Source organism: Echinops telfairi, unplaced genomic scaffold (genome assembly GCF_000313985.2).
Source record: "Echinops telfairi isolate 266 unplaced genomic scaffold, ASM31398v2 ScPeMD7_18;HRSCAF=68, whole genome shotgun sequence".
In the NCBI taxonomy this organism is placed as follows: domain Eukaryota; kingdom Metazoa; phylum Chordata; class Mammalia; order Afrosoricida; family Tenrecidae; genus Echinops; species Echinops telfairi.
Window position 1 is genome coordinate 54,159,630 of NW_022103915.1, and position 12,988 is coordinate 54,172,617.

General features: G+C 36.8%; 1 protein-coding gene across 2 annotated transcripts in view; it reads right to left on the reverse strand.

The window, feature by feature from the left end:
• Positions 1 to 12,988, reverse strand: part of GPR137C (G protein-coupled receptor 137C) — a 78,057-nt gene that overhangs the window by 20,856 nt on the left and 44,213 nt on the right. The window lies entirely within an intron of this gene.

Genomic DNA, 12,988 nt, shown 5'->3' on the forward strand with positions numbered 1-12,988 from the left:
ACTTTTTTCATAGAAATCCCATTTTTTACAGGAAAGATTGGCAGGCAAACATTATTCAGACTTGGTGATTGGGCATACATTTAAAAGGTAAAACAAAATCAGCCTGTCACTTTATAGAAAACTGACAGAATTTATTGCAAATGATGATATTTGAGCTTTCAAGTGAACGTGAAAACTTTGGAAAACTGGTAAGGCTGACAACTTCTCCAAGTTAAAAAACTTAAAAAGATCAGTAGTGACATTAGCAAATGTGATTTGGGGCTGCTATCAGGAGAGACCAGTTTCTAAGGGGGCCATGATGATGGGTAAAGTAGAAAGACGGTGAAAAACTAGAAGGCCCTCAGATAGATTGACACAATAGCTGTTACAATGGACCCAAACGTAAGAATTGTGAGGAGGGGACTGGAACAGGCAGCTTCCTTCTGTTTCATATAGGGTTGCTATGACTCTATTGCACCGAACAACAACCACCACACCATCACTTAATGAACGATGTCAACATTTCAAAGATCTGCATAACTCTGTGAACTATGGCTTTCTAAATGAAGGATGCACAATGATTCCCAATCAAAGTGTAAGATAGACCAATGGAGTACAAAAACTTCTCTGATAATGGTTTTATATTCTATATAGCAACTAACCATTAAGAAACCTGCATTTCAAAGGGCATTTATAGAGGTATAAATACAGGTATGTACATATGTAAATATATTTATATATGATGATGGGGAAATAGATCTATATGCATATATTTATAGGTTTAGTATTAAGGTAGCAGAAGGACATTGGGCCTCCACTTAAGTACTCCCTCAATGCAAGAATACTTTCTTCTATTAAATTCGCATTCTATGATGCTCACCTTCCCAACACTACCGCTGAAGACAAAGCAGGTGAATAAGCAAATGTGGTGAAGAAAGCTGATGGTACCCGGCTATCAAAAGATATAGTGTCTGGGGTCTTAAAGGCTTGAAGGTAAACAAGCAGCCATCTAGCGCAGAAGCAACAAGACCCACGTGGAAGGAGCACACCAGCCTATGTGATTACGAGGTACCAAAGGGATCAGGTATCAGGTATCAAAGAACAAAAAATCATATCATTGTGAATGAGGGGGAATGCAGATTGGGGACCCAAAGCTCATCTGTAGGCAACTGGACACCCCTTCACGGAGAGTTGTGGGGAGGATAAGAGCCAGTCAGGGTGCAGCATAGCAATGATTAAACATACAACTTTCCCCTAGTTCTTAAATGCTTCCTCCCTCCCCCCCAACTACCATGATCCCAATTCTACCTTACAAATCCAGCTAGACCAGAGGATGTACACTGGTACAAATAGGATCTGCAAACACAGGGAATCCAGGGCAGATGATCCCTTTAGGACCAGTGGTGAGAGTGGCAATACCAGGAGGGTGGAGGGAGGGGAGGGGACGGGAGAGTACAAAGGGGGAACCGATTACAAGGTTCCCTACATATAACCTCCTCCCTGGGGGATGGACAAAAGTGGGTGAAGGGAGACGTCGGACAGTGTAACACATGACAAAATAATAATTTATAAATTATCAAGGGTTCACGAGGGAGAGGGAAGCGGGGAGGGAAGGGAAAAATGAGGACCTGATATCAAGGGCTCAAGTAGGAAGCAAATGTTTTGAGAATGATGAGGTCAACAAATGTACAAACGTGCTTGACACACAATTGATGTATGTATGGATTGTGATAAGAGTTGTACGAGCCCCCAATAAAATGATTAAAAAAACAAAACAAAACAAGCAACCTGCATTTATGAGTTTTGGTGTAGTATTAAAGAAGAATATGCAGTTATCTGAAAGGGCTACTGAAATGTTCCTCCATTTTCCAACCTCAGAATGTGTGAAAATGGGTTTTCTTCATGCACTTCAATCTAAAAAACATATTGTTAACAGATAGAATGTGGAAGCACATCAAACCAGACATTAGAGATTTGCAATTTATACACCAATGATGAATTTTTACTAATTTTGTGGAAATACAATTATCTTAAATGAAACCATGGTATGTATATTTACATGCAATTGGCTTATGATTACTTTAAATGAATTTTTAAAAATTTCTCAATTTAAATATTTAATATGTCATATATCCACTGATGTAATCCACACAGACAAAAAGGTATTTTGGGGTCTTAAATAATTTTCAGGGATCTTGAGACCAAAATATTTGGGAACCATCGCAATATACATTTTTTAAAAATATACATTTTTACATTGCAATAAGGGCAGTCTAAGTAATAGCTAATCCCAGACCACTTCATGTAAATGTAAGACTCCTGCAACTGCAAAGGTATATTTATCCCTGACCTTTATTCTATAGTTGTTTTATATTGTATATACAGATTTTATCTGTATATACTATATATCATATAATCATATATTACACCTACAAAGTAAACCTCACAAGATAATACTATAATTTTTGCCTTGCATAATAATCTGTATTTTAAAGAAATTAAGAAATGATATTTACCATTTCTGGGGCTTTTCATTACTTCCTGAAAAGTTATTTTTATTTCTTTAGTGTACAGAATTCCCTAGCATTTCTTATAGTGTAGGCCTACTGGTAACTAACCTTCTGAGCATTCTTTTATCTTAAAATAATTTTATTTCACTGTAATTTTAAAAATCATTTTATTGGGGGCTCATACAACTCATCACAATCCATGCATATATCCATTGTGTCAACCACATTTGTATATTTGTTGCCACATCATTCTCAAAACACTTTCTTTCTACTTGAGCCCTTGGTATCAGTTCATTTTTTTCTCCTCCCTCCCTCATGAACCCTTGATAATTTATAAGTTATTATTTTGTCATATCTTACACTGTCTAACATCTCCCTTCACCCACTTTTCTACTGTCCATCCCCGAGGGAGGAAGTTATATATAGATCCTTGTAATAGGTTCCCCTTTTCCACCCCACCCTCCAGGTATTGCCACTCTCACCACTGGTCCTGAAGGAATCATCTGCCCCGGATTCCCTGTTTCCAGTTCCTATCTGTACCAGTGTACATCCTCTGGTCAAGCCAGACTTGTAAGGTAGAATTGGGATCATGATAGTGGGGGGGAGGAGCATTTAGGCACAGAGGAAAGTTGTATGTTTCATCATTGCTACATTGCACCCTGACTGGCTCATCTCCTCCCTGATTTCACTGTAATTCTTAAAGACTATTTCAGTGGCTATAGATTGCAGAGTTGTAGATTTTTCTTTCATCACGTTGAAGATATTGTCTCCATGTCATTTGGCTTCCATTATTTCTTTTCTTTTTTTTAATATATCTGCTTTAAATTTTATTTATTTATTTACTTAATTTTTAAAAACATTTTATTAGGGGCTCATACAACTGTTATCCCAATCCATACACACATCAATTGTGTAAAGCACATTTGTACATCGTTTCTCAAAACATTTTCTCTCCACTTAAACCCCCGACATCAGGTCCTCATTTTTCCCCTCCCTCCCCGCTCCCCCCTCCCGCATGAGCCCTTGATAGTTTATAAATGGGTATTTTGTCATATCTTGCCCTGTCGGACGTCTCCCTTCATCCATTTTTTGGTTGTCTGTCCCCCAGGGAGGAGGTCACACACAGTTCCATGTAATTGGTTCCCTCTTTCCTACCCATTCTCCCTTTACCCTCCCTGTTTTGCCACTCACACCACTGGTCCTATAGGGCTCATCCGTCCTGGATTCCCTGTATTTTCAGTTCCTATCTGTACCAGTGTACCTCCTCTGGTCTAGCCAGTCTTGCAAGATAGAATTCGAGTCATGGTAGTGGGAGCGAGGAGGAAACCTTTAGGAGCTAGAGGAAGGTTGTATTTCTCATCATTGTTACATCGCACCCTGACTGGCTCATCTCCTCCCCGAGACCCCTCTGCAAGGGGATCTCCAGTGGCCTACTAATGGGCTTTGGATCTCCACTCCGCACTCCCCCCATCATTCACTATGGTAAGATTTTTTGTTCTGATGATGCCTTACACCTGATCCCTTCGACACCTCGTGGTTGCATAGGCTGGTGTGCTTCTTCCATGTGGGGGTGGCTTAAGTGGAGTGCAAATGTTTTGAGAATGACGAGGGCAATGATGTACAAATGTGTTTTACACAATTGATATATGTATGGATTGTGATGAGTCGTATGAACCCCTAATAAAACGATTAAAAAGAAGTAGAATATTCAAATCTAAAAAAAAAAAAAAAGAGTTGCAGTCTCAGAAACCCATAGGGGCAGTTCTACCCTGTCCTCCAGCGCTGCTATGAGTCGATGACAGTGAACTGTGCCCCTCGGTGTGTGTCCTGCTAATTTCTTATTTGAGTACTAATACGTAGTTGGTACTCTTTGCAACCAGAATTTGGGCCTTCCTTCATTTAGCGCTAGAGATTTTCCACTTACTTTTTATGGGCAGCAGTATCTTTGAATCTTGTTTCCAGGTCCTCTGAATTAGGAACAGAGGCCTTTTCTCCTAGTTTTGCTTGATCCATAGATAGGACCTTCCCTCAGGCGAAGAGTGACAATCAAGAAACTCACTCCGTGTTCTCTCTTTCTTCTAAGCGGTTGCTCTTCAGTGCTTTTATATTTTATCTAGAACTTATCATTGCTCTCTGTAGGAGGTTGGTCTAATAGGCGCTACTCAATCATTACTAGATGCAGAACCCTGCATATCTCTTTTTAAACCATCTAACAAATGCTATTTCCATTTTGAAACAAAGATGCATTAAAAATAAGAAAACAAAATAGTCTCAGTTAATAAATACAAACATTTATTTAGATAATTATAAGGACTAAACAGTTCCACAATATTAAGCCTAACATTATGTAGTAGATAGCTTTTATTGGGTGGACCTTCTAACAACGGGGAAAAAGTTTTTGTTTTTTTAAAATAATGGTTGGTAGAGTAAAAGTAGTAGGTTGGGGGGAGGGGAAGATCTATGTGTATTTAGGAGCAGATACAAAATGTAAGCCCAAAGTAGAAAACGGATTTTTCAAATGAGGCAAGCTTGTAATTCAAGAGAGAAATTGTAGCCGAATATTGGTAATGTGGCAATCTCACCTATTAGAGGTGAAAAATGCAGCTTCTATTTCTCTATCCTCCTCTTCCACATTCAGAATGATGAAGGAAGACACCAGAGTACAAACCGTAAACATCACTTTAGTTTTGTAAGATTAGATATCCTGAATGGTATATCAGAAATATAGTTTGGCTAAATATTACTATGTTTCTACAAGATGCCGATGCTGTATCTCATCATAAGACTTTAAATAGTAAAGATCAAGACATGAGTAAAAGTTAGACAGAAAGGTTTATAAAAAATAGTACAATTTCTAAGAATTCAGTAAGGATTGGTAAAATATTTGTAAATGATTGACTGGGCTGGCAGACAATCTGATCCTGAGTACTTCTGGATAGTATTTTTACAATCTTATCCAGATAAAAAACATGCTTGGTCTAGCCAGGGATAGAACATATTTATGTAATCATAACTTTTATTTTTACCCTTCCTTTAAGTGATTTTCCCATTAAAAAAATCTCCAACTATTTATTATAGGAACTAAGCATTTGCCATTGAGTTTGAATATTTTTGTATTGCTGAATTATTTTATCCTTTAAAAATCATGTTTTCTATATTTTAAATATACTAATTTCTTCAAAATGGAAAGGATTGTTAGAATAAAAATAGTTTTGTTAACATGCATTTTTTGAACCAAAACTTAAGATATAATTTTGATAATAATATGCCACAGAAACCAAACAACAATTAAAATTAAAATAAAATTTAGGGGAGAGAGCTATCAATGTTAACAATCAATGATGCCAGTAAATGTAAGCTGTCTGAGCTACCCTGTTAAAGAGGCAGAATTAAAAAACAAACTCCAGAAGATTTTAAGTTAATAAAAAACACTTGAAATGTACACAATAGTAAAACTTAAAAAGTTACTATGAAGTTTACCATGTCGTGCAAGTAACACGAAGCCTATAGTAAAAGACACAGTGGATTTGATACCACTAAATAAATTAAAATGCTGTTACAAAATTTCAATAAAACTTGCTCCAAAATTTTTTTAACAAGTTAAATATTGTTTTTGTTGTTAGGTGCCAACTTGATGGTTCCAATTCACAGTGACCCTATGTTCAACAGAACGAAACATTGCCCAATACTATACAAACTTCACAATTATTCTTATTTATTTAAATATTACACAATAAAGTTTATAGGGGACTTCCAGACCTTATAAAACTGTGACAGATCAAGCAAACAAAACAAGAGTGGAATTGTAATTACATATGACAGTCATGTAAAAACAAGATTATATATTCCAAAGAGAAACCCTGTTCTTCAATGAGTCTATTCCCTTTTCAGTCACTGATCCCTAAAGAGTACGAGAAGAAAATGTTCTGAAATTGATGTGCTGATAACTGCACAGCACATCTTAATATGACTGAATGATTAAATTATATATTTGAAGCATATGCCAATAAAACTACTAAAACAAAAAATATCTCATAAATTACTCCTCCCCAGATAAATATGCACAAATATTTTGCCAATAATTTTGGGTTGCTATTCCTTGTAACACATTAGGACCATGATAGCTAACATTTATAAATACTTCCTAAGTGGTAAGCATTATACTAAGTACTTTATATACATTTTAATTTAACACTTACAACAATCTTATAAGCTAGGTATTATTACTCTTACATTTTTAAAAATAAATCATTTTATTGAGGGCTCTTATAGCTCTTATAGCAATCCATACATCAACTGTACAAGCACATTTGCACATATGTTGCCATCATATTTTCAAAACATTTTCTTTCTACTTGAGCTCTTGGTATCAGCACCTCTTTTCCTTGCCTCCCCACCCTATTACTCTTCTTACAATGAGAGCAATACTATTATTATCTCCATTTGATAGACCAGGAGAGTTAACCTTAGGGATGCTTAATTACTTGTTTATGAGCAGCAAAGCAGGGATTTATATTTATATCTCCCCCCTAAAGTTTTACTGGCATATAATTCACATATCATAAAGTTCTGTAGTTCAATCACATCATGAAGAGCTGTACAATCATCACCAAAATCTGTTTTAGAACACATCAATATTTCTTTGATCCCAGGTTTCTAACCTTTAATCACTATGCCTCATTGAGGTCTTTTCAAATCAATTGTTAAAACTTAACACACCCGAGAAAACAAACATGCTCAAAAGCATGAGTTAAAACCTATTTCTATTTATACTATGTTTATTACAAGAGAGAATTTGAATCAGTGACAGGGACAGGCACAATATAAAACCATAAACACAACAGAAAAGTGGGGTGATGGGAAATGTTGGACAGTGCAAGATATGATAAAATATCAAGGGTTCATTAGGGAGGGGGAGCGGCGAGGGAGGGGTAAAAATGAGGAGCTGATGCCAGGGGTTTAAGTGGAGAGAGAATGATGAGGGCAATGAATGTACAAATGTGCTTTACACAATTGATGTATGGATGGATTGTGATAAGCGTTGTATGAGCCCCTAATAAAATGATTTTAAAAAGTGCTATAAAAAAACAAAAACAAACCATAAACATAGGAATGGGTGGGGGGAAAGGTAAGAAAATGAGATAAAACCAAGAGAACCAAAAGTGGTTATCATAATAAAACCACCTATAACTGCAGAGAAAAGCCCTTCGTTTGGTGATGAACAATACTGCAGTCAGAGGAAAAAAAGATTTAATCAACACATATTTTCCCTGACACTGAACTTGAGAAATCTCTTTTATGGGATACATGTGTAGATAATATCCTCAACAACTTACAAAATGGGAGTTTTAAGATATTCTTAAAATATTTCTTGATATAGGCGATGCATGATATCAAAGTGCAGGCTGCTAAAGGAAATTTAACTCAGTGTACAATGCAGTCAGCATAATACTGTGCCGTGCTCTGGACTGGGCTAGGATAAAATGTAGAAATGATAGGGAGATGTCATCAACGGCATCCTATACGATTTGTGGCAATTTAACGAGTTTATTCTCTCTGCTAAGAACCTATAATACAGAACTTCTAAACTGAATTGTAGGAGAGATTTATGTGCAGGGACAATTAAGTGGAAGGTAGAATTGATAGCTTCTCATAGATGTTATGGGGCCTAAGTCAGATGCCTAAATTTTAGAACACCATCTAAGGCACGGGTTCTCAACCTTCCTAATGCCGCGACCCTTTAAAACAGTTCCTCATGTTGTGGTGACCTCCCAACCATAAAATTACTTTCGTTGCTACTTCATAACTATAATTTTGCTACTGTTATGAATCGGGCGATTCTGTGAAAGGGTCGTTCAACCCCCAAAGGGGTCGTGACCCAAAGGTTTGAGAACTACTGATCTAAGGTAAGGAAGAGTCATAGATCAAGGTAATATTTAATTCATGTTTAAATATTAAATACTTGAGGCAAGGCTGACATCTAGAACAAAAAATTTCTTTGTTGTTTTTAAATAAGGAGTGTTGGTATAATATATCAAAGATTATGGAAAGCTGCCAAAGACTTAAGGAAACATATTTCTCTGAATACCTGTATTAGTTTACAAATGATTAATTAAGTTTCTATATAACATTGACATGGAACAAAGTAACACTCTGTTTTCAACTTACATATATAAGTTGAAAAATGATAGGGCAGACATAACTTATTCAAATTGACAATGAATACTATAGAAATAGTAATGAGTTGTTATTTTGAAAACCGAACCAAATTACAGCGCTGTTCTGGTGGCATAAAAGTGAATTTAGCAATAAACAATGAAAACGATAACAATAACACAACAATGAAAAACATAAGTGCTCTTAAACTAAAGCCGGGATATTCAGGCCTAGATGTAATTATAAAATACCTGACTCAGGGGTGCTAAACCATGACTGTAGGGAACCTAGGGGGACAATGGATCAGATTTTATGTTCCTGGGTAGACTACGAATGTTTCTACCTAACCCATGGTGAACCATGCCAAGGACTGAACAGCATGATGACCTTGGACGCTGACCATGCAAGGCTGTGTGGCATACCACAGGAGCTACACCAGAAGGACGTAAGATAAAAATCTGGCTGAATGAACTGAGCCCTGCCTTGAAGTTGCCTGCACCCTAGGACTGAGGACTGGGGTATTTGGATGGGAGTGGAAGCAGAGAGTGGCCTCCCCGGGACTGTGGAAGTGGTGGTCATTGGACCTTGGGGAAACCTCTGACTCAGTGGGTGTCCAATGGAAAGGGACCCAGAATCACTATATATTTAGTACCCTAAGGCCCCCACCCAGTGATATCTGTTGGGAAGGGGTCTGCAATTGGAAGAACTGACCCAGGAAGTTTCCCCCTGGCATCAAGCCCCAGATTAGGGTAAACAGAGCTCAATAGAATGGGAGCTCAAACTGTGTAGGGTAACAAATGACCTCCTTCTGGACCAGCAGTTCTCAACCTGAGGGTTGCGACCCCTTTGGGGGCCGAACAATCTTTTCACAGGGGTTTCCCGATTCGTAACAGTAGCAAAATTACAGTTATGAAGTAGCAATGAAAATAATTTTATGGTTGGGGGCTCACCACAACATGAACTGTGTTAAAGGGTTACAGCATTAGGAAGGTTGAGAACCACTGTTCTAGACCCAACCTGAATTTGTTCAAGGTGAAAGGATCTCTTGCTTGGCCCATGACAAAAAATTATTTCCTGGCTTTTTAAATATTGATGGTGGTCTTTTTTTTACTCATTGACTGTATTTTTATTTATGTATTACTATTGCTTTATCCTTATCACTTTATTTTGTTTTTGTTCTTCATTGTTTCTTTTGCTCTTTATTGTTTACCGGTTTGTGAAGCACAGGAGTAGATGTATAGCGCTAATAACTGATGCAAGCATCTGCAGGGGATATAGGGGGCAGAGGAATGTGGAGCATGAAGGGATTTTGAAAGTAAACAATGAAGGCAGGAGGGGGAGGGAGCACTACAACTGAATGTGATTAGGCAGCTCATTTTAAAGGTGATTTAATCATGCGGGGATAAAAAAGAAAGAAAATGTTCTAAAATTGATTGTGGTAATGATTGTACAATTCTTTTTGATATGATTGAATTGTATGATATGTGGATTACATGACAATAAAACTGTAAAAAAACCCAACCACATTGTTCCCTTGGGGCTTGGGACCAAAAAATATGCTGTGGATATTTTAAGAAAGACGTTCACACATAAAGAGCAACAGGCCAGGGTAGTATACTGCTTGATGCTATAAAGTAACCTGTTATAGTATCATATCAAAATAATGAGAGAGAAATGTGCTTTTTAAAATAAATATGTATGCTGTATGTAACATAAAAAATATACTTCATTTAAAAAGGAACAAAATTATTTTAAGAAAATTAAACATATGGAGGCTGAAATTGTTTTTTAAAACCACTTAGACTTCATTAAGGTAAGAGTTCAATTTTTGTATATGTCCATATAATGGAATGAGATGCAGTCTTAGGGAGAGGTTTTAATAGGACAAAATTCCTGCAATATGCAGGTGACACAATCTTGCTTGCTGAAAGTGAAGAGGACTTGAAGCATTTACTGGGGAAAATCAAAAGGCTACAGTCTTGAATATGGATTATACCTCAGGATAAGGAAAACAAAAATCCTCACAATCGAACAATAAGCAGCAACATAGTAAATGGAGAAAAGACTGAAGTATTCAAATATTTCATTTTTGTTGGCTCCACAATCAACATCCATGGAATCAGTAGTCAAAAAATCAAACGATGGGTTGCATAGGGCAAATCTGCTGCAAAGGCTTCTTTAATGTGTTAAAGACTACAGTTTCTCTTTGAGGACTAAGGTGCACCTGAGCCGGCATTTTCAATCACCTCATATGCAAGTGATCCGGTTAATGAATAAGGAACTTGCAGAACAATCGATACATTTGAATTGTGCTGTAGGCAAAGATATTGACTATCTCACGGACTGCAAAGGTCTTAGAGGAAATATAGCCAGAACACACAGTCCTAAGAAGCGATGATTGTTGAGATCTCATTTCACATTCTTGGGGCATGTTATCAGGAGGGACTAGTCCCAGGGAAAGGATAACATAGTTGGTGAAGTGAGGGTCAGTGAAAAAGGAAAACCCTCAACAAGCTGGACTGACCCCCTGGCTGCAACAAGGGGCTCAAACTTAACAGTGCCTGTGAGAAGGGTGCAAGACTGGACAGTGTTTGTTCTGTTTCTACATAGTGTTGTTGTGAGTCAGAACTGACTTGTGGCACCTAGCAACAACAGTGTAAGAGAGAAACAGAACGATCAAGTTTTATTTACTCTGAGTTGCAAGTATAGTTAGGTATCCGTGTTTATGCTACTTGGTTGTTGTTAGGTGTCATGGAGTCCATTCCAGCTCACAGAGACCCTACGCACTACAGAACGAAACAGTGCCTGTTCCTGGGCCATCCTCCTCATTGTTCATGCGTTTGACCCCACTGCACAACCATGGTGTCAACTGCCAATCCATCTCAGTGATGGTCTTCCTCCCTTTCACCCGCTCTCCTTTCCTGAGCATGACGTCCTTTTCCAGGGACTGGTTTCCCTGATAACATGTCCAAAGTAAGTGAGATGAAGTCTCGCCATCCTCATTTCTAAGGAGAATACTGGTTATATTTCCCAAGACAAATTTGCAGTCTCTAATATATACAATATTATTTGCCAACAACATAATTCAAATGTATCGATTTGGCTGCAGTCTTCCTTATTTTATTTATTATCCAGCTCACTTGCATATGAAGGGACTGAAAATACCACAGCTTGGATCAAGCATTACTTTAGACAATATTAAATCATATTCTTTTATATTACCACATTATCTAATAACCAATCAAAATGTTTTAATAATAATAAGATTATCATGGATAACTGCCTATATTTCATACAACAGTAAGTTTGATTGCAATAAAAATGGCATAACAATAGGTAAATATTAAGAAAAAGGCAGAGCAAACACAAAACCTTGTCAAGCAACACTTTTCTGCTAAATGGAAATTGAATGAATGTTTTCAAGGCTTTGAAGTAATAACATGCCTATTATGCAAGCTATATCAAATTGCATGATGAAGAAATCAGCAGCTACCATTATTTATTTATTATTTAATGCAAGGAAGCATACTATTGCTTACCACACATTCTTTCATTCTCTCCTTGCAGCAAGACTATGGAGAAAGTACTATTCTTATCTCCGGTTTAAAGATAGACTGAGCGACTGAAGCACCACAGTCATATGACTAGTAGATGGCAAAGCTCTGATTTAAATCTAGGTAATCCGACTCCACAGCTTGCATTCTTACTACTTCTCCATCTCATTTTATAAAGTAACTAGTTTATATTCTAAAACTTTACACACACACACACACACACACACACAGATTGGCTACTTTTACTTCATGTCTAGGTCTAATAAAAATTTAAGTAATACAGTAATAATCAAAATTTTAAAAAGTTAAAGGAAATGACATAATAGGGGTTATCTCAAGCACCCAAAGAACACAAGGAAATCAAGTCAGATAATTTACTCTAGTTGTAGAGTAAATCTAACCCCCCCAAATTTTAGCAGGATCAAAGTTGCTAAGAAACTTCTATAATCTTTAATAAGATTATAAAACTTAACTACAACTAAGCACACCCACGAATGTTAGCTTTTTCAACAAAGGCGATATATTTCAATCCAAACAAAAAAATCTATGCCAAATACCTAAAGAATAAATATCCACATTGTGTTCAATAAATCATTCAGAAATAGCTTATCCATAAAGATGTGGATAGTAAATATCTATCCATATCTACCTACGTGGAAATATATATTCAAAGTAGTTAAACAATTCAAGTTAAAAAATTTTAAGATACATCAATTAAAAAAACCAATATAAACAAAATTTGAACCCAAATACTAGTGAAGCCCAGGAGACATATACATATGATCATAG